This window comes from Megascapheus bottae, chromosome 1 (genome assembly GCF_031878675.1).
Source record: "Megascapheus bottae isolate mThoBot1 chromosome 1, mThoBot2.hap1, whole genome shotgun sequence".
Classification (NCBI taxonomy): Eukaryota; Metazoa; Chordata; class Mammalia; order Rodentia; family Geomyidae; genus Megascapheus; species Megascapheus bottae.
Window position 1 is genome coordinate 76,403,411 of NC_143509.1, and position 26,300 is coordinate 76,429,710.

Consider the following 26,300-nt stretch of genomic DNA (forward strand, 5'->3'; position numbering starts at 1 on the left):
AGTCCCTACAGTCCCCTTCTTTCGTGACAAGACCAAAATACCTGGTTGATGCTAATCTGGAAGGACATTCACAGCTCATGAAAGAATCATCACTGCTAATCAAATCAGAGAGAAAACCCACCACTCTGCACCACTGGAGACACTTCATATACTGAATATTTCATAAGAAGGGAGCCCTTGCTGATGGTGAAACTCTCAACAGCTTCAGGTTGCGTGCAAATATTTACTTAAACATTTCAGCGCAGTCCAAGTGGTGCAGCAACAGCACCAGGGAGCTGGGAGTGATCCTTATAAATTATGGTAATTACTTGTGACATGCTTTTTGCTAGGTCACAGAAGCTTGCCTTGGTCCCTCTTGCTTTGCCAGCAATTCTCATCCTTGCATGATTAAGTGGGCAGGATGCCACAGGAAACCGGATGCAAGCAAAATGACAAATGTCTGTTTTGACTGCTTAAAATGGAACTTGATTGTTAAGCTGCAGAAACATCAAAACACACTCAAGGACTGAAACCAAGCCCCTGAGTCAGGAGAATTGGCATTGGGTTGTACTTGAAGTTCTTGGAAAGGCTCTAAAAGTTTGACAAATATTGCAACATTAATTTTCTAGATATGCATTTCTATATTGCTGCTACTTATTTCTGTACATTTAAAGAACATTTTTGCCTCTACATATATGTAGAGAAATGTTTAACGATTCAGAGCAAAATAAGAAGTTTGTTTTCAAAAATAATTGTTTAGAATTTTAATTAAAATATTGGAATAGTACATGCAGTCGATGATTGAAATCATGACTTCAGACAATTGTAATTTTGATGAATTCATTCACATAAATATTATCAAGTAAGCCAACTTTTATTGCTAAATTTTAACAGTAAAGTCTACCTCATAATATTTTCTCACAATTCATTTCTTTTTTAAAAGTGATACTCATTGCGACCTACCATTATCAGAGTAACAAATAGAAGTTATGTGTGAATTATTTGTGCATTGTGGATTGAAATGAGGACCTGATGCACACAGTGAATACTATACTTCCAAACCACACTCCCAAAGAGCTTTTCTTCTGTAATTTTAGTTCCTTATATTAGCTCTCAGTGGCTATGCAATGCAGATGCCATTTAACAAAACAGTTTATGAATACAATGCAACTTGACCAGTGTCACCCCTTAAACGTTCTCACCTCTTGTCAATTCATGTCTTCCCTTACTTTTCTTAATTTTACTGTGTATGCAATGCATTCTTGATCGCGCTTTTCCCTTTCCCCCCTTCATTCAGCTCCTCTCCCCTTGCCACCCTGATCAAGTTTCACATGAACACCTTTCCTGGTGCTTACTTGGTTGGGCTTTAACCTAGTCTTTCTAAAACAATAAATATTATTTGAGCTCTCCATAGAGCCTACTTTACTTGTAATTTACTTTTAAATATTTAAATTTACTTGTATACATGTGCACAGCACCCAATATGTTTACTTATATAAGTGTATAAATACATTCTACCACAAGTGAAGAAAACACAAAACCTTTGTTTTTCTGTGTCTAACTCACTTCACATAAGTTTTTCCATTTCCTTTCTATTTTCGGTACATGTGGCAACATGTCATTCTTCCTAGTAGATGAGTAAAATTTCATTGTTTACATGCACCACATATAAATCCTCATATATCACGTTACCCCAACATAAATTCAAAACCCTAAATTGTAAGACCATAAGCCATGAAGCTATTACAGTAAAGCGTAAGGGAAAACCTAGAGCTCCTAGCCACAGGTTGAAACTTTCTAAGTAAATATCCAGAAACAACAAATCAAAGATTGCTTTGATAAATAAGATTGAACCAAACTAAAAAATTTCTGCAAGGCAAAAGATGTAACTAACAAGTTGAATAGAAAGCCCACAGGATGGGAGAATACTTTTTACGAACTATATATCAGAAAAGGAGCTATTAATTAGAAATGCTATTAAATCCTCAAAATTAAACCTATAAAGAAACAACCTAATTAATAAATGAGAGAAGAATTAAGAATGTCCAATAGATGCATAAAGAAACGCTCAGCATCTCTAACCATAAAGGAAATGGAAATCAAACAACCTTGCCCCATTATCAAGGAAACAACAAATGATTGCAAGAATGAGATGAAAAGAAAACTCTAATACAATGTTTCTGGGAAGGTAAACTTGTTCAAGTACTTTGGAAAGCAGTGTAGGGGTTCATCAAATTACAATGAAATAGTAATTCCACTCTTGGGCATCTTTTTTATGAGTGGATGAATTTAATTACATATAAATTAATTCATAACAAAGCATGTAGTGGGCATATATATATATATATATATATATATATATATATATATATATATATAAAGTGTGTGTGTGTGTGTGTGTGTGTGTGTGTGTGTGTGTGTGTGTCTTAGGGACTCTAAGAAATTAAGTTAGTTTAATTGTTGGATGCTTAGAAGTTACAGGAAAATGTGTGGCTTACTGAAGAGACAATGTGGGATTTTTAACCTACATCTCAGGGGTAAAAATTCCAAAAAGTCTCCTTCATTGAAAGAAGGGCTAGAGACTAGGAGCAGCCAGGGTTTGGAGAGATGAGATGAGCAAGGAAGGAAGGAGCCCAGGCCCAGTGGGTTGTGCAGGTCTGAAAGCATCATTCGGACTTATCCAGGTTCACTGCCATAAGGGCATTTTTTGAGGAGTCTAACAAGAGATTCTCAGGCAAGTTGGTCATGAACACCAAGCAGCAAATTTTTCATAAATATCAATTGGGTGATTGGCTGGAGGGATGGATGGATGGTTGGATAAACGGGATGAAAGGCTTAGTGAATGAGTGATTTTTCAACTCCTATTTCATTGTAAATATGTGGGGACCACATGCTGACCCCACATTCAGTAAGGTCCACTCCTCTTGACATAATCTGTTACAGCTCCAGGTGCTTCTCCTTAGTCCCTTTGAGCTTTTAGATCTTCTAGGGCAAGGTCTTGGTTCAGAACTTTAGCCTGGAAGCCCAGCAGTGAGGACCTGCTTCACTGGCCCATGTTCGACTAGAATGAGCAGGACCTACAGCTGAACATTCATCTTGGGCATTTATCCAGACAAGGTTACAACAACGCCACTAGCATAACCAGGCTCATGGCAGCACTGTTGACCATAGTCAAAGGATGAAATCAGCCCAGATGTTCATTAGGTTATTTTATTCCTGAGATGCAATCTTGGTAACTTTTCCAGAGCTAGCCTCAAACTCATGAGTAATTGGGATTAGAGACTAAATTGTGTAATTGTTTACACAAGTCATATGGAGTTCATTGTTCATTTTTGTACTTTTTAATTCCTTGTGACTTAAGTGTTATAATTCGGTGCTCAGCCTAGAAATAAGCTCTTAATTATTACTAAGAAGAAAAACTGGGGAGTGACTTGCACAGAAAGGAAAACAATATAGTAAATGGTGTGTGTCTGTGTGTGTGTGTGTGTGTGTGTGTGTGTGTGTGTGTGTTATGCCAGACCTGAGACTTGAACTCAGTCATAGTCACTGTCCCTGAGCTTCTTTTGCTCAAGGCTAGGTAAATATAAGCTAGAGAGGTAATAATAATTGTGGTTGTTATTGAAAAGATTTAAAATCAGACTGTCAAATTATAAGTTATTAAGAATAAATAAATTGTAAAAATGGAAAAAAATAGTTAGTTATACAAATAGGTTTTTGTCCAACATGTCAGTAAATGCATACAATGCATATTGATCAATGCACCCCTTTATTATGCTTCTTTTCATCTTGACTATTTTATAATGAAATTTACACATTTTACTATTTTGTGAAAGAAAGAGAAAACAAAACCACTAGGACAAAATACTATATCCATAAATATTTGCATAGGAGAGAAAATAGTGTTTTTTAAATATAAAGCTCATTTCTTTCCCCAACTATACATATTTTTTTGCCAGTCCTGGGCTTGAGCTCAGGGCCTGAGCACTGTCCTTGGACTTTCTCAAGGCTAGAGCTCTACCACTTGAGCCTCAGCACCACTTCCAGCTTTTTTCTAAATATGTGGTACCAAGAAATCGAACCCCGGTCTTCGTGCATGCTAGGCAAGCACTTTAACCACTAGGCCAAACTCCCGGCCATCAAATATACATTTTTTGCTTGTGCTGAAGCTAATACATTACAGTGAACCAGAAGTCACGGTAGGACTAAGAAAGGACCAATGCATCACTATTATATTTTGCAGCTACTATTTGGTTTGGTTTGGTTTTCGGTGGTCTGGCTATAAAGACAGTTGGGATAATTTTTAGGCAAAAATAGAAATCTTATACCCCATTAAAATCCTTTCATACCAGTTCTTTTCCCAGATTTCACACAATAATGAATTTCGTCTTTATGTGGAAGCCTCAGGATAACAAATGAGTGCATGTAAGTATGTATTTTACAAATGCAGAAAACAATCAACATATATTATTTATGTACACTTTTATGAACCCTGTAAGAGAAACAATGACTAGAAATGATTGTTTTTATTTGCTAGACACAGTTTCATTTACTACTGGATTTATTTCTGGACATTGATGATTATGTATGGATTTTTAATGTATGCATATGAGCTTGCCTGCATGCCTGCATATGTATGCAGAAAAAAAGATTTTATGTCAACACATAAAGCACATTTTTGCTTGTTGAACTACTGTAAATGCTTTAGATGTTTGGTTTTAATATTTACTTTGATGGAAGCCTCTAACCATATGTCCTGGGTGTGGTCTTGTTCAATATTTATACTGAAGACCTAGAGTTCCTGAGAATAAATGCACAGATTAAAAATACCAGTTGCAGGTAGAGTAAGGTGCAAACCTTTCCAAAAGCATAAGAAGAAAGAAAAAAATCAAAACAAAACAAAACAACCATAGCTATAAAAACTTAGAAATGAGGAAATAGAAACACAAATAATTACACGTTCTATGGGTATAAATGAAGACTTCAGCAATTTCTTTTCAATAATCCATCAAATGTATTAAAATTATATATAATGAGAGTGAAACAGTGCTGTGAAAAATGGGTTAATGATCCTTTTTAGATTATGACTTAGTAGTATTATATATTTGTTTTAATTATTCAGCTGAAATTTAGAGGATAAATCTCCAGGGTTGAATGGGATCTCACAGAATCATCTAACAAAGGGAAAACAGCATCCCTGTGGTCAATGTTATTAATCTACTTGTGAGAGCCCTAACACCAAGATAGGTCTATTTCTATTAGATGCAGGACTACTCCAAATCGATCATTCTACCTCATGGCTCTTACCTCAGAACCAAAAGCTTTCTATTCATTATCTTAATTCCTTCATTGCCTACTTAGGTTAATAAATGATACATGGTCAAGTAGTTTCCATTTCTTACAGAGAATAATGAAAGCAAATTATCTTGGGGTCCTGAACACAATATGACTTGTCTCTGATACACAATAATGGGTTGCTAAAGAAAAACTTAGTAAATGATGTGATTCATAAATAACAGCAATTAACCCATTTGGAGGCTAGAAATTCTGACATGAAGAATGAACTCTGTCTCTATCTTAAAATCAGTTATTGGTTCATAGATGATCTTTTACCCTGTAACTTCAAGTGTAAAAAGGAACAAAGTAGAGCCTAGCTTCTCTTTTGCAATGACATGTGTTCTATTCATGAACTGGCTCAAAAGAACCTCCTTTAAATCACATTATGATGGCCTTGGCCTGAGCTATTCAACATAACAATTTTAGGGAGCACAAATACTTAGACTAACATCCCACAAAATAATATTAAAAATAATGTTTCCCAAAGCAAAAATAATAATTAAAATATTTAGGAAGAGACTAACATAAGCAAAGTTATAGAATGTTTCTTAATATGTGTTTGTGTACATGTGTGTAGGTATTTGTGCTTGATAACTGTGCCAAGTAAAATTATTACAAACTGAACAAAACTAACTTTCATGAACACCTTTGCTATAAAATTTTATGAAGTGTTCATTAAAAGTGGAGATTTCTTTTCTGTACGATGACATTTTCTAGATGGTCCTGAAGTAAAAATGATAATAACTTGTTCATTTTTATCTACAGTCCATGGTCAGTGTCAAGAAACACTGTTCAAAAGACAAGCTATTTCTTTGTGAATTTTTTGAAAACTCATACTAACAAACCATGGAAAGAGGTAACAATGTACAAGAAACAATGTACCAAATATCTCACGAATGTAGCTATAATTTCTTCTATACATTATCTCTACAATAAATTACAGTGCTAAAGAAAGTTAAATTGAAAGAAACATTTTTGGAAACAAATTGTTATATTTTTAAAATAAAGTCCCAGTTTTCCAGCAGGATAATTTTGAAATCCCAGAATTCATAAACGTATGCACCCCATTCATATTTTTTCATATATTTTTATTGTAATTAATAGAAGGGTTATATTATATTCACCAGATAGAGGGTGTATTACTTCACAAACATTGATACCCTTTCTCATGTTTGTGTTCCCTTTTCACTCCTTCAACCACACCCCTCATCTTGTTTTGCCCCCTTCCTTATCCTATTTCAAATAACCAAATAAGCATATATACAATATATCAGATAACAAGGTGAGATACTGTAACAACATGAGATAACCAAGGGATAGCAAAAGACATAAGAGTATCATAGTACATTACGAACAACACTCATTATATGGGTTTTGTTTCTATATCCTGGAGGTCCTTTCATTTAGCATCATATGGCCTTATGTATCTAGGTTTTGCTTTATTGTAAATCTCTGCTAGGAGAGCCCAGGGTTTCTATTGATTATGACACAAGGGAAAATATTGAGTCTATCTTACTTTGAGTCTGGCTTACTTCACTTATTATGATTTTCTCTATCTTTCTATTTCCTTACAAATGGGGGGCTATCTATCTTTCTGACAGCGGCATAGAATTCCATTGTGTATAAATACCACATCTTAATCCAGTCATCAGCTGAGGAGCATCTGGTTTGGTTCCATACCTTCGCTATGGTAAATAGTGCTGCAATGAACATCATTGTGCTAGTGGATTTAGTATGTTCTTGTTTCTGGACAATTGGGTAAATGCAAAGTAGTGTAATTGCTGAGTCAGAGGGGAGCTCTATGTTTAGTGTTTTGAGGAATTGCCATACTGCTTTCCATAGTGGTTGAGTGAGTTTGCATTCCCACCAGCAGTGTAGTAGTGACCCCTCCCGGCCACATCCCCACCAGCATATGTTAGATTTCCTGATCATGGCCATTCTAACTAAAGTGAGGTGGAGTCTCAGAGTTGTTTTGATTTGCATTTCTTTTATGTCCAGAGATATCAAACATTTCTTCATGTAGAAGAATTTGAAAAATAAAGGCTTACGCATTTTTAAGTGTAACTTGCAATATAAGAAGTCTTCCTTGTAATTATCTGACTTTGTTACCTGGTATATTATACATATGTTCATTTGACAGGGAAGGGAAGGGGAAAAACAAGATGATTGGGGAATAGAGGGAAATGGGGATAAAACATGAAAAGGGGTATCAAAGTGTGAGAAGTAATTCACCAACTGCCTGATGAATGTAACTGTAACCTCTCTATACATTATCCCACCAATAAAATGAAATTAAAATATAAAATAAAATTATGAATAATAAATAGTGGACAAGGTCTGTTGAGTGATAGTAATGATTTACCAGTTAATTAGGACCTTTATTTATTAAAAAAAAGAATTTATTAACATCGATTTTTACATCATATTTCAAATGACAAGTTTAACAAACAAGTGTTCAAGAAGGGACTCTGTGTACAATCACTGGCACTTAGTTTTTAGAACTTAATCAAAATTAGGCTAAGGGTTTGTATGTCATAGATACATATTAGTTTTGAAATAAAACATTATGTCTATAGAGTCATAGATTTTTATGTCTATATAGTTACGTTTATATTTCCATTAACATGTTCTTAGCATTGGGTATGCAAATATTGAGTCCTTGCTCTTGTTCTCTTTAGATCTAATAGCCACATATTAAGGATACCATGCATAATTAGGACCTTTTTATATTTCTATTTATATACCCACACAATTAATTTTATTTATAATGTATATAACTTCTAGGGCAGAAATTGTTCCTTCTTGTGTCTTTTTATGAGATACGTTCTTTAGTTCACTTATTTAGTTTTGTTTATTTTTCATTAATGTCCTGTTAAATGTATTATCATTCAAAAGTAATAGCAAACAAAAGGAAGAATACATATTAAGGTGAAAAGTCAAATGCAAAGAGAAAAATAAGACAATGCACAAAGAATAGCATTGAATATATAAGTAACCAAAAAAAAATTCACAATTCTAAACAAGTCATTTAGAATAACATCTGAATTATTTTCCTGTTTTTCCTCTCTACTTAGACTTCCACAAATTTAAGTTATCATTAGTCCATTAGTCTGAGTCCTTCATAGTGATTTTGTGATAACATTTATTTATTCACTGTAATTTATGTAATTCTTTTTATCACAAACTGTACAAAATTAACTTATGTTTTTCTTTGAGAAGAATGTTGATTAGCAAATACATTGTTTGTGTCTCAAATATTTACTGAGTTTAGATGATTAAAAAGTAAGCTTTACTTTCAGGTAAGTCTGGTAACTAAAATTTCTCAGATAAATAAGCTTATCAAAGGAAATTATCTAGTTTGCCAAAATACTGACAGTACCAGCATTGAAAAATTTTAAATTATTAAAAGTTCATTATCACAGAAGTTTTAATTACTCTACACTTGTGATGAGTTCAAAGAGAAATGGTTCCGTAAGTTTTAATAATAATTTTTAAAGTTGTTCAAAAATAAATTATGATTAAAATTCTTGTAGCTCATTTTATTTGGAGAATTTGTTTTGGAGCACTTTTTCCTCTATATTTTTTGAAATTGTAAAAACTGAAAATATTATATATACCACCAAAGAGTTTCCCGATACAGAGATGTATTTATCCAAGAATTATTTGAAATATAGCCAATGATGAATATCCTTACTTCCTTTTCTGTGTATTGCTTTAGGAACTCTAAATTACATCATTTAAAAAAGTTGGAGGTTGGTTTCTTTTTTTTACATTTTTATCTTATATTTTTCCATTTATTTTTATTGTAATTGTAATTGATAGAAAGGTTATATTTTATTCACCAGATAGAATGTGCATTACTTCAAATACACTGATACCCTTTCTCATGTCTTGGTCCATGTTTCCCTCCCCCTCTCCCCCCCCTCATCTTGTTTTCCCCCCTTCTCTACCCGATTTCATATAACCAAATATGCATATATCCGATATATCAGATAACAAGGTGAAATACAGTAACAATATGAGATAACCAAGGGACAGCAAAAGAGATGAGAGATAACATAGTATATTAAGGAAAACAATCACTCTTTATATGGCTTTTGTTTCTTTTTTCATATATTTTTATTGTAATTGATAGAAGGGTTACATTATATTCACCAGATAAAATGTGCATTACTTCAAATACACTGATACCCTTTCTCATGTCTTGGTCCTCATTTCCCTCCCCTATCCCGGCCCCTCATCTTGTTTTCCCCCATTCCCTATCCGATTTCAAATAACCAAATACACATATATACAATATATCAGATAACCAGGAGAAATACTGTAACAATATGAGATAACCAAGGGACAGCAAAAGAGATGAGAGATAACATAGTACATCAAGGACAACAATCACTCATTGTATGGCTTTTGTTTCTATATCCTGGAGGTCCTTTCATTTAGTGTCATCCTGTATGGCCTTATGTATCTAGGTTTTTGTTCTACTGTAAATCTCTGCTAGGAGAGCCCATGGTTTCTACTGATTACGACTAATGAGGGAAAGCATTGAGCCGATGTTCCTTTGAGTCTGGCTTACTTCACTTAATATGATTTTTTCTAAGTCCTTCCATTTCCTTACAAATGGGGCAATGTCTATCTGACAGCAACATAGAATTGCATTGTTGATCCACTCATCAACTGAGGGGCATCTGTGTTAGTTCCATATCTTTGCTATGGTAAACATTGCTGCAATGAACATTGTTGCACTAGTGGATTTAGTATGTCCTTGTTTTTGGACCATTGGGTAAATGCCAAGAAGTGGAATTGCTGGGTCATAGGGAAGTCTTTTGAGTAAGTGTCATATTGCTTTCCATAGTGGCTGAGTTTGCACTCCCATCAACAGTGCCATAGTGATCCCTCCTGGCCACATCCCAGCCAGCATCTGTTGTTATTAGATTTCCTGATCCTAGCCATTCTAACTGGAGTGAAGTGGAATCTTAGAGTTGTTTTGATTTGCATTTCTTTTATGGCCAGACATGTTGAGCATTTCATGTGTCTATAGGCCATTCTTATTTCTTCTTCAGAGAAGGCTTTCTTTGGCCCATCTTTTAATGGGATGGTTGTTTCTTTGGAGATTAGTTTTGGAGTGATTCAATTTTTTAAGCTGTTGATATATTTTATATATGAGGCCGTTGTTTGTTGTTTAGTTAGTGAAGATCTCCCACTCTGTAGGCTTTCTAGTTAATTTGCTAGCTATGTCCTTTGTCAGACAGAAGCTCTGCAATTTAAAGTAGTCCAACTCATCCAGACTTTCTCTGAATTGTTTTTTGGTCCTTATTAAGAAAGTTTTGACTGTGCCAAGGAGATCTGGTGTATCTCCTCTTTCTTCTGGTAAAGTTTTCAGTGTATCTTCTTTTACCTCAAGGTCTTTGATCCATTTGGAGTTAATCCTGGTGCAGGATGACAAAGAAGGATGCAACTTAATTTTTCTGCAGGTGCTTAACCAGTTCTGCCAGCACCACTTGTTGAAGAGACTGTCTTTCTTCCATTCTATTTTTTTTTTGGCTCCCTTGTCAAAGATTAGGTGACATAGTTCTGTGGGTTAATATCTGGGTACTCAGTTCTATTCCATTGGTCTTCAGGCCTGTTCTTGTGCCAGTACCAAGCTATTTTGGTCACTATATCTCTTTAACAGAGTCTAAAGTTTGGTATTGAAATTCCTCCTGTGCTATTCTTTCTACTAAGAATTTTTTTTGCTGTAGGGGGTAGTTATTATTCCATATGAAATTTTGGATTGCCTCTTCTATTTCTTTAAAGAATGACATTGGAATATTGATGGGTATTGCATTATATTTGTAAATAGCCCTTGGTAAGATTGCCATTTTCACGATGTTGATTCTTCCAATCCAGGAGGATGGGAGGTTTTCCATTTCCTCAGTTCTGCTTTAATTTCTTTTTTCGGGGTTTTAAAGTTTTCATCAATAGATCCTTTACATTCTTAGTTAATGCCTAGGTACTTTATTTTCTTTGAGGCTATTGCAAAAGGAGTTGCTTTCCTGATTGTTGCCTCTTTCCTCTCATTGTTGGCATATTTTAAGGCAGTTGATTTTTGAGGGTTAATTTTATACCCTGCTACCTTGCCAAAGTTTTGAATCAGCTCAAGCAGCTTGGGAGTGGAGTCTATAGAGTTCTTTAAATACAGAATCATGTCATCTTGTTGCTTGGTTTCTTATCACAATTTTTCAAAGCCAAATATATTGTACCATTCTCTGAGTGCTGTGTCATTAGGTAATACCTGATCATTTCACAATGTTTGAAAAGGACATGTTGGTGCCATGGCAATATCAACAGATTTCTTAACTAATTTGCAGTACTATTTTGTATAATCAATAGTCTTTATTTTTATGTAATAACATCAGTCTTAGTCATGTCTTGATCCATAGTGAATCTCTAAGAGCACTGTATTTCTTAACGTATATATATATATATATATATATATATTTGGTGTCAAAATTTCATGTATCTGCAATTTAAAAGATGTGCTTCTTTCATAATCTTTTTACATATATAGAACTGACATCTCTTTCTGAATGGCTAGGAATAATTTTAGCAGTCAAGTTATTTTGCATTCAGTCATATTTTGGAACAAAACAACTGAACTGTAAATAGAACTAAACCTAAATTATGGGTTTTGTCAGAATAAGGGGCTTCTCCCTGTTTGTGCCTTTATGCTCATTTGATTTCACATGTTTTCCCAACATATTTAAATGAGCTTCACTGAGAAATTTGATTATGCTTGCTATGGAAGATTCTGTTCTTAAAATCAGTATGAGTATATATCTCTATAATTTAAATGCTGGAAACATAATTTTCATTTATAAAATAGTGGCAAAGTTCATGACATATTAGGAATTTAGCTTTATTTTAGCTATATTGTATTTTTACTAGGGCAATAAATCAGATTTATTACAGACTGAAAATAGAAGGAGTAAAATGGACAGAAACAGAACAAAATGTTGTTTAGTTCATATTTTACTAGCTACAGGTACATTGGAAAAGATTAATGTATTTGAGTAGTCTAAAATGACAGTTTTTCAGAAAGCATTTTGGCATAAATATCCATTTGCAATCATGTATGGGTCGTCTCTAAAACTAGTTGTGTGGATATATAATAAATTAAATTATAAAACTTAATTGTTTAATGATAAATGTATATATATACATATATTATATGTACACACACATATATATGTATATATATATAAAATCATAGGGCTTGAATTATGTCCTCTGCTCTTTCCTTGAACTCTTTTGCTCAGGGCTAGCACTCTATCACTACAAGCTACAGCTCCATTTCTGATTCATGAGTGGTCAATTGGAGATAAAGAGTCTTACAAGCTGGTAGGGGAGACCTTTTATTGTAGGGAAGGCTCTGAACTGTGATTTTCACATTTAGGCCTCCTCCTGAGCAGAGAAGATTATAGGCATAAGCTACTGGTACCCAGCACTGAAATATCTTATTAGGTAATAATATGTCAAAATTTATAAAATATTACAAATAAAAATAGTGCATGAATTGGTTAGAAGTAAGTTTGAAGGTCAATTAAAAGTATTCACTCCCATCTCACATTTTTATGCTCCTTTTCAATTTTTTCCCAATTAGCATAGTAAAACATGTCATATATGAAATAAAATTTTTAGGAAATGGATCACCTTAAAAATGATAAATATAATACTCCTTGAAAATGTTTCCATTTTATAGAATTTTAAATTCAATTAAATTTAAAATAAAATTTAAATTAATATTGTTTTCATATAGACTGATAATACAAGGATGTCCTGTATCATTGTATGACAAATTTTGTAAAAAATACAAATTAGTATTTGAAAACATAACTAATGTGTTGATTGTCTTTCTCCAAATGGATATTATATGTTGGACAATAATCATTATCACTTTTGTTCATTTTAAGTATATAAAATACTGAGAGAAATAACTTGTTTATAGTTTTAAGTTGAATGCATTTATCACACTTCATTGGTTGCACATTTTATACTTAGCAAAAGTGTTAAGTCTTTTTTTTTATTGATTCACAGCCTAAGCAATTTCATTTTTTTGTTTTGTTTTCATACTTTGACCTATAACCCCAGGATCCATTAGGGCACTACAATAGCCAGTTGTAGACACATCAACTACAAAGAAATAGAACTAAAATGACACTGTCTCCTGCTTGGGATGCATTAATAGACCTGAGAATTCAAACGTAGAAAAGGCAATTTTTTCCTGCTGGGAAGTGAAGCTCTCCAGAGAGCCATCTGAGACTGAAGAACATGATATGAAAATCAATAAAGGCCCTATTGTGCTACTGATGTGTCCGGTAAGTGTCATTTTATATCTTGCTGGCGGATATCTAAAGGAAGTGAAAGCTGCTTTGCTCATTGTAATTGAACGACTCCTCAGTCATCAGTGGTCTATTTTGCTAGTCCAGGCAAAAATAAAACACACTGTGTGGTCCAGTTTGTATCAGGAAAATAAATATGAAAACTGTTTTTACTTTCACAGATGTAATAATGGATTGTGGATGTTTTCCTTTTTCAAAATTCTTGTAATTACACATGAATTTAAATGGATAACTGTAAATACTGAGCTAATTGACAGGAATTGGTTGGGGAATCATCATATTGGTTAACCAAGGAAAGGAACTTAAAGGCATCAGGATGATTTGTGCAATCTGAAGGGATCAGCTGATTAAGTATGTATTACATCAGACTGCAGAACTTACATGCTTAGAAATCATTTTGAAATGAATTATTGGGTCTTTTTCTTTATTATGTATGTGACTAAATCCTATATATTTTTTCAGATAGCTAAAATTAAAGTCTGGTAAGTTCACTGGTAACTGTCTTTGGTTCCTCCAAAGTCACCTGCCAATTTTACCTATCGTTTTACCTTTATTTCATGAAAAGGTACTATATGATCTGATTGTCATAATTTAATGGCTCAAAAAAGTTGTGCAAGAGAAATTATTGAAGCTTGAATTTTTAAATATTGTGATTGTAAACGTTTCTCTGTCTTAATCTGTAGTTTATTCTACAAAACTCTACTTCTTTCAATAGCAAAATAGCTTTCATTTAATAACAGTTATTGTCATGCCAGATAATAATTTTAGCTTATTTTGGTTTGCAATCCAACACTAATTTCTCAATTTTATTTTTAACCCTCTAGTGCTAGACATTTACAGTTTCTTTGGTTTTGAAAATAAGATTTAAATATGTAACATATATATAGAGAGTCATTTTTACTTTTGTAATAAAACTTTGCTATGACTTTATTTGCCTTGCAACATATATAGAGATTCCTACATCCAAACTGAGAATAGTGAAAAGTATAAGTGCTACAGCATAATAATTCCATTACTCAGTACCTGAATATAATTAATTTTCTAGTGAATCTTATCTTTCTCCCTTCCTCCTTCTCTCCCTCCCTCCCTCCTTTCCTTCGTCTTATCTTCCTTCCTTCCTTCCTTCCTTCCTTCCTTCCTTCCTTCCTTCCTTCCTTCCTCCCTCCCTTCCTTCCTTCCTTCCTTCTGTTGTTTTTTCCTTCTTTACTTTCTCCCACTCTTCCTCTCTCATTTTGTCCCTTCCTATCTCCTTCCCTTCTTTCCTTTTTTCCTTTTTCTAGTTTCGTTTCTTCCTTGACTCTTTCCTTATTCCCTTCCTTCCTTTTTTCCTTGCTGGAGCTTGAATTTAGAGACTGAGCACTGTCCTTGGGCTTTCTCAAGGCTAGTACTCTACCACAGGAGCCACAGCACTACTTCCAGCTTTTTTTCTGTGTATATGGAACTGAGGAATTGAACTCAAGGCTTCTTGCATGCTGGATGAACACTCTACCACTAGACCATTTCCTTTTTTATTCATCCTCTTACATAACTTTTAATTTTTTTCAGCTAGTTCATTCATCAATCTATGCATCTATTCCACCATTCATCCTTTTGTTCATCCATTTTTCCACTTTCCCTAACTCCTTTCCTCCAACTACCTGTGAGGCATTAGGCATTAAACTTTCTACCTTCAAAAATACGGTTTTGTCAGGTGTGGTAGTTCAGGCCTGCAATCCTAGCTCAGAAGGCTGACATCTTACGATCGTGGTTCAAAGCCAGCCCTTGCACTAAACACCACGAGATTCTTACCTCTAATTAACTTCTAGAAAATGAAATATGTGCTTTGGCTCAAGGGGTAGGGCAGTAACTTTGAGCTGAAGAGCTGAGGGTCAGGGCAACTTAGAAGGGTGGGGGCCAGGGAACTATTTTATGTTTTGAATATTATTTCATTTTATAATAATTTCAATGACTATATAGAAATTATCACTGTAATAAAGATGAAATAAATTAGACATATAGGATTATATTTGATGTGGAACAAATAAAATAAGTAGTGGGGACTTGAAAGACAGAAAGGCCTTTGTATTGAGCTGGCCATGGTGCATCATGCAGCAATTAGAGCTATTTGATAGTCAAAAGCAGTTGATAGCAATTCCAGGGCCAAATTATGTGAAGTTAACAAAACTCTGCCTCAAACAGAACATAAACATAGAAAAACTATATTTAAGTGCTTGCATATCAGAAAGGAGAACATGGGTTAATTATCTGTATTGCTAAATGGGATAAATTAAATAAATAAATTATGTTGAATATCACTGGCTAAAGCTGAATTCTCACTTTTTGAAATTGTGCTTCTTTAGACATGTTAAGAAAGTATTATAAATTATTATTGTTATTATTTTTTTACTCCTTGAGAATATCTCAAGGTATTAATAAATTTGTCATCCCTTCTGGAAGTATGAATACCAAACTTAATCCTGTTGAGTAAGGCATTAAATGTACTAAATGCACTTTTTGTATAATATTAGGAATGTTTCTTTAAGCCCAGTGCAGGTGTCTCACACTGGTAATGCTAGCATCTCAGGAGGCTGAGATCTTAGAATCACGGTTTGAAGCCAATGGAGGTACAAAAGTCCCAGTGAGATGCTTAACTTCAATTAAAATTAACCACTCAAGTGGCTCAAGTGGTAGATCTCTAACCTTGTATACAGTAAGGCTCAGGGACAGCACCCAAGCCCTGAATCCAAGCCTGCAATACACATACACACACACACACACACACACACACACACACACACACACTCACATACATATGTATATGTACATATATATGTATATATATCACTTTAAAATAAATCTTCAAGTGTTATATTTGTGCAATATTAACTTTAGAAACTCAAGTTTTACTATCCATAGCAATAAGATGTCTTGAAGAGTTCACCACTATATTTAACATGTGAAAATGAGCTTTAAAAGTTAATATTTCCTTTGTAGTAATAAGATTATGTGTCTAAATCATAATTATAGTTCAGTTTGTGTCATCTTAAGCTATTCAACTGAATACAAAATTATAGTTTCTATTTAATAGAAACAACAAATAAAAATAGCACTGCTCCTGAGCTTCACAATATAGCAATTTATCAGGAACATTTGGTAGACATGAAAATCATTTATCCAATAGAATTTGAGTAGAATATAGGTTACTTCTCTTGTCAGTGTTTATATCAAGTAGTCAGGAAGAAAAATACTTTGTCAATTGTTCAAGAGATGTTTTTATTCATTATTGTTAGGTTATTGAAAGGTGAGTAAATATAGAATCTTTTCAAACACACACACAAACACTCATACATGTTTTTCTTTAATGGCTCTGTGGTTTGAACTCAGTGCCTTTCACTTACAAAGTAGGAGTTCTACTACATGAGTCATGAATTAGAACTGCTATATATATTTTTTTCAAAAAGACTCTATCAATTTTTTCTGAGCCTATTTATGAACAAAGACTTCCTACCTATTTCCTGCATAGATAAACTTGGTGACTGAATTGATGTTTACTAAATTTTAGCTGCACTATCTTTGAATCAATCTTTGAATCTGACCTTTTTTTTTGTTATTAGATGAGTTTATAAATGTGGGCGACCATTAATGTTTTGGGATTTGTACCCAACATTGGTGGTATACCAGATCATACATTAGACTTCAGAGAGTGCCCACACAGGTTTTCATAGTGGCTGCAGCAATTCATATTCTTATTAACAGTGATAATTGCCACCATCCTCATTATTTGTTGCTACTTGTGTTCTTGATGGTTAACATTCAGACCTTGATTGAAATTTTGATGTTATTTTATCAGAAATTCCTTTACCCATATATTGCTCATCCTTTCTTTTATCTAGCATTGTTTGTTTTATTTATTTGTTTGTTTACTAATTGGGATATAAGTACTTTTGTAGTTAAGTTTTGAGTTCCTTTTATAGGTTGGTTATAAATCTCTTACCAGCCAGGCCACACCTGTAATCCTAGCTACTCAGGGGGCTGAGATCTGAGGATCAAAGTTCAAAGTCAGCCTGGACACAAAAGGACCTTAGACTCTCATCTCCAATTTAACCTCTAGAAAATAGGAAGTGAGACTTGGCTCAAGGGTAGGGTGGTTGCCTTGAGCTGAAGAGATCAGGGACAATGCTCAGGCCCAGGGCTAGCATGGTAGCTTGAGCTAAAGAGCTCAGGGACAATGCCCAGGCCAAGTTCAAGCCCCATGATCCACTAAATAAATAAATAGACAGATAGACAGACAGACAGACAGACAGACAGGCAGGCAGGCAGGCAGGCAGGCAGGCAGGCAGGCAGGCAGACAGGCAGACAGACAGACAAAAATCAATCTCATATTGAGAAGTATTGAAGTCTCCTCAAGGCTCAGTGAAAAAGATTGTCACGATCGATTAGTATGTTTCAGATAAGCAAAAAAACGATCATAGTCATATGAAACAGGAAGTTCAATCACCACTCTTTAGATCTCTACCTATACAAAGTGAATACCCATGTGTACATATCTGTAAAAAAAAAATTTAGAGAAAACATCTTGTCAAGTAGTAAGAATGATTTTTTAAAATAAGATTTTGATAGATTTTTTATCTTACAAATAGAGATACTTGACATCTCCTGGAAAATAGAAAGAAATTCTCTCAGACAATTGTCTTCCTGCGTGTTCCCACCTTTTATATATATATATATATATATAAATATATATATATATATACTTTATATATATATATATTCAGTTTTGACTAGAGGATTAGAGAATGATTATCAGTTTTCAGTTAATTCACAAAGAGGCTCAATTACGTGTGCAACACAGATAAATTATTAGCCATCCATTTATAAAAGCTTATAAGCTCTCCCTCCCTTCCTCCCTCCCTCCTTTTCTCTCCCTCCCTCCCTCTCTCTCCCTCCCTCTCTCTCTCTCCCTCTCTCTCTCTCTCTCTCTCTCTCTCTCTCTCTCTCTCTCTCTCTCTCTCTCTCTCTCTCTCTCTCTCTCTCTCTCTCTCTCTCTCTCTCTCTCTCTCTCTCTCTCTCTCTCTCTCTCTCTCTCTCTCTCTCTCTCTCTCTCTCTCTCTCTCTCTCTCTGTGTGTATTTGCCAGTATTGGAACTTGAAATTGTTTGTGGAAGCAAGCATGTACCTATAAATAAATAAGTACAAATAATGGATGATTTGAAAAAAGGGGGGGGATTACAAATCATAGACTTTAAGGCAGAGGTCAAAATGCTATTTATCATTTCTTTATATTTGGAAATCAGCCAGTACCATTTCTACTACATTTAATTTATCAATATCACTACAAAAATCCACCAGGTTTCAGGAGTGAGCCTACATCTCATCTCTTGATGGGAAAATATTATATTCTATACCAATAGACAGAAAATAATATTGTTTTGGTATCTATAGTTTTGTAAAAACAGGCTGATCATGTCCTTTCTCTGATCATGTCATTCAAAATCATGTCACCAAAATAAAAAAGAAGAAACTTCAAATTTTCCAGCCCACAACACCAAATCTCATATGCTAAAGTCACCCTCTTGGATCTGCAGGTACAGTTGATAAGAATAAATCTTCTCAATCACAAGAAGTGAGAGCTAAGAAATAAGTTATTCACAAATGACATATAACAAAGACAAAAAGCAAACATATAGCCATTCTATGCCTCTTATTCAAGAACTAAGAAAATTAGAAAGCCTGGATGCACCATGGATCCAGACTGGTGATTTATCTTAATTATTTCAGTTGAAATTCTTGGGATTATTATGCTGGTGTCTTGGGTCTGTTCCTGGGCATTTGGTACCATTATCTAAAGAGTCTGATTTTACACAAAGGAAACCATATAGCTCAGAGGTTTTTTTTTCTATACTGGTTTCTGTTCATAAAGATGTAAGTATTGTTCATTTTGTATCTCTCTTGCTATTAATCTACATTTTATGAATCAATTTATAATTTTATTATGTAACTATTATTATATTTTCTTGTGAAATCCTAAAACATGGAAAGAGTTAGCAATGTTCAAGAAGTAATGTACCGACTATCTGATGAATGTAACTCTAACCCCACTATACATCACCCCACAATAAAATACAATTAAAGAAAAGAAAAAGAAAATTTCACAAAGACTGGCAAAGAAAAAGCTTTGACTATTCCAGAATGCCTGTTCTTTATTAGATAAAAATCTGATTTGTGCCTTAAACAATCTCAGAGGTTTTTTTTTTTTTTTTTTACTGTATGGTTCCCTAAAGCCCTTATAGACCTTCTTGATGCGTAACTGAGATTTTATAGATTCACCTTGGATTTCCTTTACTCACTGGAGCCAATAATGTTCGTAATCTTTTTGTTACCACAAAATAAAGATAGCTCCTATCATCAAAGAATGCTTTCTTCTTGTTTCTTTAAGCTCCCAAAGACATTTTTCATGAAAGATATCAAATTCCACATGCAATCTTTTTGAAACTGCATCACCACCATAGAAATATTTAGTTCTAGAGAAGATAATATTTTATATTACTATTTGGATAGTATACATGTTACTTAAATTATGAATTGCTGAAAAAATTAAATGTATCTCAATGTTTAGTTAATTTATGTCAGCATGTAGAAATAATTCTAAAATACTGCAATAGAAACTCTGAAAGTATCTTTTTTCAATAACAAGAATATTGTCAAAATTACCTGAAACAGCATCTTCTAAAATGTAAGGGGCTCAGAGCATCAGTTGAATCTCTGTAAGTATAACTGAGTCTTTTGCTAATTTACCTTACCAGTACATTACCTGAAGAAAAATATAGACTTCAGAGTGTATAATATTATATGAAAAATTGTAAACATCAATAATTAATACTAAAACATAAAATATCATTTCTATATTTCATAATTGAACCTCAAATTTCTTTTCTTTTCTGGTGAGTCTTTGTGCTTCAATTCTGCCTGAGCATTATCTCTGAGCCCTTTAGCTCCAGGCTACCGCCCTACCCTTGAGCCAAGCCCCACTTCCCATTTTCAACAGGCTAATTAGAGATGAGAGTCTCAGGTCCTTTTGTGTCCAGGCTGGCTTTAACCATGATCCTCAGATTTCAGCCTCCTGAGTAGCTAAGATTATAGGCATGAGCCACAAAGGCAGGCATAAAATTTCTAATTTAATAAAAAAGGGTAAACGATTTTAAAATGCTAATGTTTATATTCAATTGCTCTTCATTTTACATAGTTCTTGAAATATTATTTTAAGCCAAAAAGAAAAAATAAAATTAATTTAAATACAAACTTTTAAATACATTTTGGATGTAATATTTAGGTTAGTGTGAATTTAGCAAACACATATATAGAATAAGGAGTAATAAAATAATAAACATCATAAATTTTTGTGACTTCTATAAAACAACTACTCAATTTCATGGTAGACATAATTTTGAGCCAAATAATTTTTAAGACAATAATTCCTTATGGTAAATAATTTTAAACCAAATAGTTTTAAAGACAACAAATAATGTAGTACTTAGACATAGCAGTATGCATAACCTGCTTACAATTGTAATAGAATTCCTATAACTATTTTGTCTTATGTGTATTAAATTGGCAAAATGTCTAGGAAATCAGAAAATGACTTTGGAAGAATGACATGGTTGTGAGTGTTACAGCTTAAGTGTTTTTGCCTTCTATAACATTACTTGGGCTCTAGACTTTAGAATTCTTCAAATTGCTTTCATGTATGCAAAAACTAAAGCTTATTTTTAAAAACCTAGCATGACTATGAAGAAAATGAGATTTATCTTTAAGATAGAATATAGCTTGTATTTTGCTATATATTGTGTGTTGTTATATATTCAATGGCAATACAGATCTAGAATGATAGTTGTTAAGTAGGTGAAATAAGAAGTAATTTGGATTCGGGTACTATGTCTGGAGGACACATAAATAGAGCCTTACAACCTTTCATGTGTATACCAGATCTTAATTTGCTACTTTAACATTTCGTGATTGTAATTATTTGGATTGTGCTACCTAATACATAAAATTAAAGTCAGGACTGTTTTCTTCCAGTGCATGGTATGGCACATGTATACATGTTAATGTAGATGGATGATGTTTGACAAGTGATACTCCAAACTTACAGTTTTACTTCATATCACATTGAAACCATAGCATCAATTAAAATTTAAATTGCAATTTCTGCCTTTCCACAAAAGCACTTAAAACAATGAATGTTTATTTTAATTGATGGCAGCACTTAATATGAATTAATAAACAGAAACAATTTGTCTGATTGCAGCATATAGATACTGACTCATGAGAAATGTCTTCTAGAAAGATTTGGTGATAAGGGAGATGGTTAAGTAGCTTTTAAATGATTCATTCCTATTTCTGATTGGGTACTTCAACAGCCATTATGCTTCTTTAATTGAAAAAAATATAAAACTTTACCATTTCATGATATACATATAGAAAAATGCAACTAGAAATTGATCATAGCAGTAGCTATAACATCTAAACCGATACAATTCTTACAAGGTAGCAAAAAAAACCTCACTGATTTTAGGCAAAGTGATGACATTTTAGATGCAAACTCAAAGGCATTTTGTATGAAAGAAATGAGTATTTTGTCATTTTAAAGGATTCTATTATACATAACATTTAGTCTGCTCTAGCATTTCATTATATGCTTTATGTTGTAATTTTATATAAATATTTATATATTATTTTACATATTATTAGACATTATATTATCTACATTATATATTCAATAAGTTCTCTCTATATAATTATATGTATAATTACATATGGTCAATTCAATATTGCACCCAGGTTTTCCTTCAAAGAATTGCATTTGGAAAAATGAATTAATAAAATATACAATGCTAGGCTCCCATTCTATATAGAAACACTAATGTTGTCTTTGCCATAAAAGAAATGTAAATCAAAACAACTTTGAGATTCTACCTCACTCCAATTGGAATGGCCATGATCAAGAAATCTAATAACAACAGATGCTGGCTTGGAGGCCGACAGGAAGGATCACTACTACACTGTTGGTGGGAGTGTATGGAAAGCAGTATGGCAGTTCCTCAAAAGACTAAACATAGAGCTCCCCTATGACCCAGCAATTTCACAACTTGGCATTTACCAAAATATCTAGAACAAGGACATACTAAACCCACTAGTACAGCAATGTTCATTGTAGCACTATTTACCGTAGCGAAGATATAGAACAAACTCATATGTCCCTCAGTTGATGATTGGATCAAGAAGATGTGGTATTTATATGCAATGGAATTCTATGCTGCCATTAGAAAGAATGGAAGAACTTGGAAAAAAATCATATTAAGTGAACTAAGCCAGACCCAAAGGAGCATAGGATCAATGGTTTCCCTCATTTGCAATAATTAGTACACATCTAGGACTCTTCTAGCAGAGGATTACAATAGCTCAAAACCTAAGTACATAAGGTCATATAGGATGAGACTAAATGAAATGAACTCTAGGACATGGAAACAAGAGCTTTATTTGTGTGATTGTTGATCTTAATGTACTATTGTTATTTCTCTTCTCTTTCTTTGTCTTTATGGTTAATCTCATGTTGTTACTGTATCTGAGTTTGTTAGCTGGTATGTTGTATATATGTTTATTTTTTACTTGAAAGTGGGAAGAAAGATTATTGGGGGAGAGAATGGAGACAAACAAATGAGAAGGTATATCAATGTGAGAGAATTAATGCACCTACTACCTGATGAATGTAACTGTAACCCCTCTATTTATCATGATAACAAAATAAATAAAGAAAAGAAAAGAATAAAGAAACACTAATGTTGGCAAAGGAGTATAGAATGAATTAACTCAGAGTTAAATTTTTTATTGTATTTTTAGAAGTGATAAACAGCGCGGTTAACTTTACATCAGAGGTACATGTTTTTTTTTCTCCAGTTCTGGGCCTTGAACACTACCCTTGGGCTTTCTCAAGGCTAGAGCCCTACCACTTGAGTCACAGCACCATTTCCAGCCTTTTTTTCTATATATGTGGTACCAAGGAATCAAACCTGGGTCTTTGTGCATGCTAAGCTAGCACTCTTACCACGAGGCCAAATTCCAGGCACACAGAAGTACATTTTTGATTAATATATGATGTCACGATTTCAAATAAGTTGTAACAATAGTAAGAAATACCCACTGGATACTGCTGACAGGTATAATGTAGCCACTGTGTTTTTCCTTGAGGTTGCTATAACCTTAGAGGAGTGACAGTCTGATACTTCAGGCAAAAGTTAATGCAAAAGGTCTTATCAAACAGACTGAATTCCTCGGGGAAAAACGCTTCTTGTATAACTCTACTTGAGTTTTCCTTCCAGGCATAATTAACTGAATGAACTAGAAAAATGTAATATTCACATAAAGGGATATTTTTACTATGACTGAGATGTAGATGAGAAGGTTGTTTTTTTTCTACAACTGAGAACAGATGATAGTTTTGCTTCATTACTTAACTTTTTTATACTGTAACCTATTTTTTTCATTATAACCTATTTACGTTAGTGCAACCTATCCAAATGTTTAATGATAAGTATATATTAGAGTATGTATCTTGAACTATGTTTTCTAAAGTGTAAATTGGTGGTCTACTTCAAGAAGTCTTTGATCTTGCAGAGAAATTTCAGAATAATCCATCTTTTAGCACCATGATTTAATTGAAGTATAATACATTCTGCTTAGTAGGCACTAAAATTAATCACTGGTTTAATAATGTTTATATGAAAATGTACTCATTTTCTCTATTTTGGAGCAAGAATCTACTTATATTAGCATTAAGGATTTGACAAGTTTAGGAGATAGTCTTATAGACAGTGTTTAAATTTGAACTAAAGTTTAGGGGGAAAAATCATAAATATTCACATATTTTAAGAGGTGAATGACTAATAATGCATCAAGAATTACTAAGCAAAATGAACTCCAAAATATGTAAGCAAGGTATTTTTTTCTTTGTGGTTGTTATTTGTAATGTACTTTTTGAAGTTATTTCTGCTTTCTTTAATTTTTCCCCCTATGGTTTATTCTCTGTGTCAGTGTATTTTGATTTCCATTCCATTTGCATTGCAGATATGTTTATCTGAATTAGGTGGGAGAAAGAAGCAGGGGAGAGCCAATACAACAGTGATAGTCACAAGACAATATGTTGGAAATGAATTTTATAACTTGTGGAAGCTGGGGGGGAGGGAAAGTGGAAGAAAAAGGAGGAAGGGGGTAACAATGTTCCACAAGAAATGTACTCACTACTTCATGTATGTAACTGTAACCACTGTCCATCACCTTGACAATAAAATTAAATAAATAAATATTTAAAAGGATGTACTAATCCTTTCTTGTATTAGGATTACAAAATTTGATAAAATAACAAAACTAACTTATTAAATGCAAGGAAACTTTGTATTTCTCATTTTTAACTATTTAGATGTTTTAAAATGTATAATACCAAAATAAAGAATTCAAAGATATTACTAGAAAAGTCACTCTGCAATTCCAGAGAACCAAATAAATGAAGGAGCAGAAAATACATTATTAATGTGTCTTCAATTAGTTGAGAAAGCAGATTATAGTATTCCTTTTGACTTACTATCACTAGGGTTAAGTGATTTAGACTTAAAACCATTAATTATTAAAGTAAAAATAGGCTGTAGACTTAGACATGGAGTACTTGTCTGTTGAGATGGCCTTCTCCACTTATTTTCTTAATGTATTCAGTTATACTTATTTTTGAAAGTGAACTAAATATTCTTTGCCTCCATAATTTCAGATAGACTATGACTGTAAAAATGATGAGCTGTCCACAAAGATGAATTATATGTATATCATTTATTTATAGGTGTTAGATATTATACAAAGTATGTTGAAGTAATTACAAGCATAATTGATATCAGTATTATATAGCATAACTTCAAACATATGTACTATATACTTATAATTTGAGTTTGAATAATACTCTAGAAATGAATTTAAAATTATAAAATCAGAATACTAAAAGCATACTTTGCGAAATTTTGTATTTGGCGTGGAATGCATATTGAAAGGCAATTTTACAAACGCCTCATTTAATAAATCACTATACAATTTCATGTCTCACTTTACTTGCTTCCTTTATTTTCTTTTGCTTTTTAATTTTATTTTCAAGGTGATGTACTGAGGGGTTCCAGTTACATAGTAAGGTACTGAGTACATGTCTTGTGGAACCTTGTTATCCGCTCCCTTGTGTTTCTCCCACTTTCCCTCCCCACCCTCTAAGTTGTCAAGTTGAGTTACAACATATTGTCTTTAGAATATCACTCTTGCATGGGCTCACCTTTGTCTGTTTCCTCAACACTGTGTTGTTTCCGTTCCCTTCCCAATTCAGGTAAACCTACGTACAAGACACAGGGGACAAGAGATGATTACGCAATCCAAGTTATTCCAAATGCTTGCTCCTTGTGCCTTTGCTTCCTGAATGGTATGATTATAGGAGTGCACTCCCACACATGGCGCTATCAAGATGTCTGACACATGCTGGCATCTGTACAATCAGTAACTGCCATTTGGTCAACACTTCCCTCATCCAGCTAAACAGCCCAGATAT

The 26,300-nt window shown here is 33.5% G+C and overlaps 1 long non-coding RNA gene across 1 annotated transcript; it reads left to right on the forward strand.

The window, feature by feature from the left end:
* Window positions 1-26,300, forward strand: LOC150069492 (uncharacterized). The gene is made up of 4 exons (XR_016535516.1): window positions 1-208; window positions 4,341-4,401; window positions 13,444-13,670; window positions 26,082-26,300. It is a non-coding gene; the product is annotated as an uncharacterized LOC150069492 (long non-coding RNA).